Genomic DNA, 8,499 nt, shown 5'->3' on the forward strand with positions numbered 1-8,499 from the left:
TAGTATTTCTCATGATAAATGGTGTCAATATTATCACAGGCCGGTGCTGGATCTGGCCCACATGGAGCACAAATATTGATACCTCCTCCAGACTGATGTGACAGTTTTAAAGGGGGTACCATGCACAAGGTAAGGTGTGCTGCTGTTTAAGGTATCCTATTATGTGTAGAAATCCACAAATCTGCATTAATTTGGTGGCTCCAGCTATGTGTCAGTGTCTGCCTTTGTTTTTTAGGTAATTTGTGCTGTACACTTTCACCCCATGGTTACTTCTATTGTATATAGATCCTTCTGTTGGGCACTTCTCTGTTGACTATGATTACTACCACATCAATGGAAAACGCTCCTGCACTGTATAATTAACTTTATCTACTTTGCTACAATGCCTCTCACTGGTAATTACACACACTTCAGCTTTTTCATTATATTTTTAAGAAGCTGATTACTCTTGCCCAGCCTCTGTCCAAACTGGAGGGGTTTTACATGCCTAAAATGATATCTTTTTCCTTTCAGCAGCCCTGCATAATCTGGATATTGATTGTAGTACATATAATGTGATCTTTAAATAAACCATCTGTTTGGAATACACTGGGGTTTATATGTGCTGGTGGCAAAAAGCTTGTTAAAATCTTCAGGTTGTTGGTGGGTTGATGTGATAGTTATCAGTTTACTGACTTAATTTGAAATGAAGAGCAAAGAATTTGAAATCTTTCAGTCACTTGGGAAGCTACTCCATTTTCTTCCTCCTTAGCTCAGTGTCTCAGCCTTCCCTGTGGTTCCAGAGCGACTTTTGTCCTTAGATGATTTTTTTAAGCCTCTTTTTCTCAAGCAATAGTCTCATGTGATTACACCCTCTGCCATCAGCCTGTGTTTCTGTGCTCTAATGCCTTTGAAGCCCTTGGTGAGCTTGAACCAAATCTGATCAGTGTCATGAGCTCTCAGTGACATCCAATTCCTCGAAGTTACAGGAGATCAGGCAGGGCAGATCCAAACCGGGAGGATCAGCCATTCTGCTAACCCACACCATCCTGCCCTCATCCTGCAGTGAGGGGATTCCTGTGCCTTCTGCTCAGCTGCTGTTTAGGGAATGTGACCAGCCGGGAAGATTGCTGTGTGGCTGTTGCAGGGTGCATGGAGGGATGGGAAATACACAGGAGTGAGGAGCAGAGGAAGGAAGAGCTGGGAGTGTCAGTGTAGTGGGGATGGGGCAGAGTGGGGAGAAGGGGTATGGGATCCATGGAAAAGCAGCCTTCATCCCTGACTGCTCACATAACAGCAGCTGCCACTGTAATTGCAAATATTGATGTATTTTCCACAGCTTCTTTTCAAACACACAGCCTGGGGTTTTTTGTTTGGGATTTTTTTTCACTCTTTATAACACAAATGATTTTCACGTCATGCAAGGAAAAGCACTTGGCTGAGAAGTGTTGTGCAATTTCTATTGAGATCTCACAGCAAACCAAGCACACATCTATTAATTAAGGCAGAGGGTGTTTGACACAAACAATAGTGTGATGATTTAATATTGTGTTGTGTTCTAAAATAAACCCAGTGTTGAAGTGACCACAGTCTGAACATCTTGATAAGTTCACAGGACAAGGCATTTCCCTAAAATATGTGGGAATTTAGCTCTGACTGTTTCTGCAAACAGTTGAATACTTGGAAAGTACCTGCAAAATGCCCGTTGGTTTGAACACCAATTTAACTGTGGAAGGTGCTTGTTTTCTTCTCTTGAGCACACCTTTGAGTCCCAGAGTGAGTGGGATTTCAGGGTACACACAGTGCTGTGCTCTCGTGCCCAGGCACTGATCTCCCTAAATGTTTTGCTTTTACTAATGGGCAAGTTGCTAGCCTGAGAAACCAGTTTTGGTCAAAATAGCTGGATTGTTACTTTAGGGGCTTTTATGTTGGTTTTAATAAGTGAGCAGAAAATTCAAACCATCTGGAATTGAGAGTCTGTGCAGTGCTAGAGGATCCTCCTCAACTGATGGAAGGAGCTTTGCCATTGCACAGAGTGACTTTGGGAACCAGAGAACTCGGGTGCCCTGAAAGATAAATACCTCCAGTGTATTTCTTTCTTTTATTTGCAAGACTAACTCTGCTTTCACTGAGTAGGAATATCCTTCACCCGGTAGAGGTGAAGAAAACTCTCCGGATGATTTACATCATTTCTTGAGATCAAGCCTTCAAAGGTCAGAGAGAAAGGCCTTAAGCAAGGGAAGTGTGATTTAGCCCTCTATAAATGCTACTGTTATTAGTGGCATTACGTCAATGTAGGTGACTTCTGGTTGCATATTTAATCTTCCTGAGCTGCGACTTGACATTACTGAGTAAAAAATCCCATGTAATTAATTCCTTTTGGTATCTTTCTATGTTTCAACCTCTTAGAAGTAAAGAAACCTGTCCCTCATGGTATTTCATAAATACCTGGTTTGTGCCCTGTAAAGCCCTGACTGGCTGCAGCATCCAGCCCCTGCTGCTGTGCGGTTTTCCTCCTGTCCCCACAGCACACTGCTCTGCAGCTGGGGCCGTGTTGAATTCTCTCTCTCTGTGGCTGATTAGAATTGCCTCTTAGCTAGGATTACTTTTCTCTCCATTTCCATTCTCCTTTCACCTCTCCCTTGACCTTCCTCTCCTCATCTTTTGCTCTCTGAACCTTTTTTTTTCCCAGTTCCTTGCACTTGGGAGTAGCAATCACCTCTGGTGAATGAATGAAATGATTCTGCTCTTGCCTCCTTTTGGGGTGTCACTTGAGTTACTGATCATTATATTTTACATGGTGTGGATATGACAAACTGTCTTGGTTTGAAAGACAGGTGTTTGCCAAGGAAGGTGGGAACCTCCCTTGAAATGGAAAATATGACCCTCTTCCCTCCAAATCACTATAACTTTGAAATTAAGGGACTTTCAGGCAAAGATATAGGAAAAGGAATAACAGTCCTAGTGTGCAGGTGTATAACAAGGCAAACAAACAAACAACAGCACCAGCAGCCCCAAACAGAGCCCCAGAACACCTCTGGTACTCACCTTGAACTCTTTTTGTCTTTGCCTGCTCAAACACACTGCTTGGCACTTACTAGGGCATATATAGAATTTGCTGTTGCAGAGTTATTCCTGGTTAATTCACTGTTTATTCCAGTGTGGCACAAGAATTGGGGTGGGATTATCCTGGTCCCAGCCAGCAGCAAGTACTGCTGAGTGATGTAACATATATTCTGCTGCTTCTCTTAGCTTCTTCCAGCTAACCTTTTCTCTGTTACAACACAATCCATTCCTCTCAGGTGCATAAACCACCCTTTAATGTTTTTCTAGTGTGGCCTGCATGACAGTACCTCCACATCTCACTTGCTGTCCTCTGTGTCCACACTGAATCCTGCCCTGTCATTCCCAGCACCATTCCACGAGGCTGTTCCTGCTGCTCCACTCTCTGGACTGGCACCCCTGCTCCTTCCCCTGTGCTTGCAGCTCCTTGTACTGGCAATTTTGGCTGGAAGAATATCCCTGGATGTGCCACCATCCGTCTGGCACAGGGAGGTGTTCCTTGGAGCAAGGAAAAGGCACTTTGTGAAATGCAGTTTGCTGCTTTTTTGAGCAGAGTTGAAGGTGTCTGGTTTGTGGCCATCTCTGCTTGCTGGGAATTGCCGCTGCCTCCCCGTTGGCTGGAGGCTCTCTGGCACAAATCCATTCTGCTGTCGGGTGCTGGATCTCACCCTCTCTGTGTGTTTTCTGGTCACAGCCATCCTTGGGCAGATGCCATTTAGACACTGGTCCAACTCATCAGACAACTTGCTTTCCTGCTCAAGGCCTTGGGCTTCAGTCAAGTTAACCTCTGAGAAGCCCTCTCATCTTCAGTTGGATGCAGGAAGGATTTCATTTGTGCTGCCTTTGCTTTTCAGTATTTTTTTCCCCATAGTGTATATATATTGTATATACTCCTATATATGTATGCACACTCTATGTACTTAAAAATATGGACTCTGTGCTCTATGTGATCACACACATATGCATTAGTTTATCTGTCTGTCTGTACATCTGTATGTATGTGTATTGTAAATCTTGTAGGAGTCATACTTGCACTCATTTTTCTCTCAGAGATTTTTTTTTCCTGGAGTGTTCCCTGAGCCACAGTTCTGTGGTTTGCCCCATTTTTCCCTTTAAAATCCATTTTCCAAGAACATCTAAAATTACTAAGCTGTTTATTCAGTTGCCTTTTAATGTCTAGAACCTTTGCAAAGGAATATTTCAGAGCAGCTATTTTCAGCTACCTTTTTCATACCTACTTCTATTTTGTGCTACTTTACTTGTAGTTTCCATGACAATTATCCCCAGAGTTAGAGGCAGCCTTGCCCTCCGTTGCTGTTTTGCAAAGCAGCCATTGCTCTTGCCCACTTGAGACTCTGAGTGCAGAAGTTCATGTTTAATACCAATTTTTTATTTCCATAACTTCTCTATATCCCACTAGCACTGCTTGGGTTCTGCAGGTTGCTCTAATATATGTTGCATCCTGCCTATTTGCCATGGTAATGATCTGGAGGGCAGAGACATCCCATCCTCAAAAGGAGAAGCATATTCTGGCTGGTGGAAGATGGTGGAAGAAGACACAATGTCCACAGAAGGACTCACACAAAGGATTAGCTTCACCTGGTGCAAGGTAACCCCTGTCCCACAGTGCAGTGGAGCCAGGTTTGGTTCCTGGTAGGATGGAAGAGGAGGAGGAGGGTGGGCACAGTGGGTTTGTGCAGGACCTGAGCCCTGGCTGCCTCCTGTCCCCATCCTCCAACACCAGCTCCCTGCTGGGCACAGCCTCTGTTTGGCCACATCCTCCCTCCTGGACACAGGATGCCACTTTCTTCCTGCACAGTTGTTCAAACATGAAAATAATATACTTTTAATATTTTGAACTGTATACTGTTCAATATATATTTCAATATCTTTTAATGTTATTATCATTTTGGTGTTTTTCTCTTGCTCATTCTTCTTTTCCTGTTTTCTCCATCCCACCTCTAGTGACTCACAGCAATTTTTGAAGTGCCCAGCAGCAATCCTTTGATATATTAGCCTTATACATTTCCTTATTATCCTTATCTATTCAGTCTGGTACGTGTAACTGAGCTTTCTGTATGATCTACTCTCAATCCTGCCAGTACCTCCTCACCCCTTTTGTGCATCTTTTTTTTTCTTTAGTTGACTGTTTCCTTCCAATTTTCCATGTGCTGCCTCCTTTCATTCTTACCTACTTGCATCCTTTCCACTCACCACCCCCAGTTTCCTCTCCTGAATCCACTTAAGTGTAATCTAAAACATACTGCTTGAAAGTGAAAGCCCAGAGAAATATTTGCTCTGGCTCTCACTAGCACCTCTCAATGCCAGTGAGCTCTGGGACAGTGGATTCTCAGCCCTGCAGTAAAATGAGCTTTTCCTGTAAGTTTAAAATTTGATTCTTTCTCACAAGCTACAGTCAAAGTGATTGTCAGCTCAAAAAGTACCTTTTAACTAAATTCAAAGGAATGCATCCAGAGAAGATTTTTGAATTTCCACATGATAAAATTAATTACAATTAGCAGCTTGTTACTGAAACAGAAAACATCCAGAATGCCACAATATTTGAAGTTATTTTTAAAGGAAAAAAACACAGATCAGAGAAAAAAGCTTCAAAGTCCAAACTGATTATCTTCTTAAAGAGTCTTAATTGTTTGTAAGATAAATGGGAATGAAGAACTAGGGGAAAGAGAGCTCTTGCAGCAGAGAGAGTGTGATCCTCCACAGCACATGAGCTGTGAGTGATTCAGTACTGAATAGTCCCAAATTACCAACCTGCCCACCCAAATGGCACCACTGACCAATGGACTAACTTGGCTTGTAGTGTGGCAAGGGAGACTGAGAGCTCCCATTTCAGGTGGCCATGGGATAATGAATGTGGCTGCTGGTTACTGAGAGCAGCTCTTCAAAGCTCCTGCAATGTTTGTTCATCCTTAGTCAGATGAAATGCAGGGTTTTGCAGTCATATGGGGTGAATTGCTGGCTAAGTTCCATGACTTGTTCCACTGGCTGCTGGAGGTGATCTGCATGGATGCATTTTGTCAGTCTGATCCTTGCTCTGTGGATTGCTCACTGTGAGATCCAGCCCAACTGCAGCAGGCTTTGAGGCAATGTTCCTTGTCTGATGTGCCTCACCAGAGACACCCTCTTGGCTGTAAGGGGTTAACCTCCCTTTCCTGAGGATCACTGGTGTTTGATGTTCTCCTGTCCCCATGCTCTGCTGTGTATCCAGCCCCAGCTCCTTGGAACAACCTTGGTAAGAGCTCTATTCCCAAAATGCCCCATGCTCAGGGCTGTACCCAGCAGCCTGGCAGCTGCTTGTGCCAGGATGCCCAGCTGGGCTCCTCCATGGGCAGTGAGAGGCTGCTTGCCTGATTTGACAGTGTCTATCCACACCTCCTCCCAGCTCAGCCTGAGTTGTTGGATGGGCTATGGGGAAGTACAAGCAGTAGAAGAAATTAGAGAAAAGAAGGAGTGGAGGACCAACCTGTACATTGACCAGCCCCCACCAAGCCCCACAGATTTGTCTCAAAGCATTAGCCAGGAGTGGGGCTGGGACCCCTAAAAAAAGGGCTGGAGTGAGTATTGGGGAGACAAGGAAGAGAAGGGGAAGGTAAGCAGGCTGGTGAGGTGGGCCTGGAAATTGCATCTGGAACTGAAGCTCCCAGACTTGCATCTTTCCCTGTGTGGTTGGACTTGCCACAGTGCCCCAGGGATGTGGATTTTGGAGGCAGTCATGCCTCTTCTCGAGCTGTGGTGTTTATGGCCTGCTGTGGTTTTGGCACACAGTTCCTGTTTCAGCCTCTCCCCAGATGCATGGTTTGGGTATGAAGGTTCCCTGTGGCACGGGGGCTGCTCCCAAAGTCTGAGGGCTGCATGGGCATTGTCACTGGTGACTTTTCCAGAATCCCTTTCCACCAAAGAAGATGGAGCCAAAGTGTGGCTGCCCTGCAGTCCCTTCTGTTGGTACAAGGCAGCAAATATTTTATTCCAAGTTGGACTAATGATGAAAATGTGCTGGACACTGGAAAGAGATGTCTTGAGCACACAAAGCAGCTTACAAGCCTGAGAAGCAAGGACGGAATTTTTCATTTGGCAGAATAACATGCATAGTGAGCACTCTTGTTTTTAATAAGCTCACAAAGCTTTCTTGAAAGCTAGGGATTTTTTTTCCATCCCGAACACATGAGGTATTTTCATTTCATAATGAATGTATGTTACGTCCAACTTCCAGAAAGCCTTTCACATAAAAAAAAAAAGAAGCAAAGAATATTTCAGATGCTGAAGTGAACAGGGTGGAAGTAATCATGAAACAAATGCTGGAATATTTGCTCTGTGCTCAGAGATTGTGTGGCATCTTGTATTGTCTGAAACAGCACCAGATAATAATCATAAGTGCGAATCTCTCAGACTGGGGCAACAGGGAGAGGAGCCAATCTCTGGTCTCCATAGAGCTGGAAGAAATTTCAGATATTTCTGTTTGTCTGCAGAACAGCTGGGGACTTCTCAGACATGAATCTAATTAAGCATATTCCTTGCTACAAACACTTCAAGTCCTATTTCTGAGATCCAAATGTCTTTCCGAAATGAAGCCGTAGGAATATTGCTTTCATGCAGCCTGCTTTTTCTAATTTGGTCTGGGCAAAATTAAATTACAGTTATAAGCTCAGAGGAGAATTTACTGAAGTCAATAATATTGATTGATATTTGGGCATCAGTGTAATGCCATGCATTAGTGATAGCTGAATTTAATCCACAGGCCCACGCGGGCTGCCAGCAGCAATGTGGAGATTGGATTGGACAGGCTGGGTGACATTTGACGTGCCTGGTCCCCTCCATCCAGTGATGGGTGTCCTCCCCACCATTTGGTACTGGTGCCTGTCCCGACCTCCTGCCCTGCCCTGGGTTTGCAGGTGGTCAGGCTAAGACCAAAACTCAAATATTAAATCTTTTTTTTTCCCCTCTGTTTGCAAAATACCAAGGTTTAAAATAGAGCATTTATTTTCTCAGTAGAGAAAAGGACTTGCCACAGCAAAGGGCTTACCTGGAGCCATTCCATTCTGCTGGGATGTGAAGTGGTGCAAGCCCAGCTGCCTGAGCACAGTGTGAGCAGCCAGGGCTGCAGCCTGTGGCATGTCCCTGCTTCCTCTGGCACTGGGCACGCTGAGATCCTTCAGCTGTTTTCATGGCACGAAGCCCTCGTGGCACAAACTCTCCTGCATGGCTCTGTGGGCTGGCTGCTCATCCAGTAACCATGGCCAGAACACAGGGCAACTGTGCCCAAATCAGCCCTGCCACCCCTCTCTGAGACCCCATGGCAGCCCCAGCCCCACCACAGCTCTGCAAACCATTAACTTCCAGTCTGCAGCCACTTTGTTTTAAACTCTGGGTTTCAAACCAATTCAGAAGAGAAAGAACATTCATTCCTGCTTGCTTTCTTCTGTTTGTTTTGTTGTGTGG

The sequence above is a fragment of the Agelaius phoeniceus genome, chromosome 11 (genome assembly GCF_051311805.1).
Source record: "Agelaius phoeniceus isolate bAgePho1 chromosome 11, bAgePho1.hap1, whole genome shotgun sequence".
NCBI lineage: Eukaryota > Metazoa > Chordata > Aves > Passeriformes > Icteridae > Agelaius > Agelaius phoeniceus.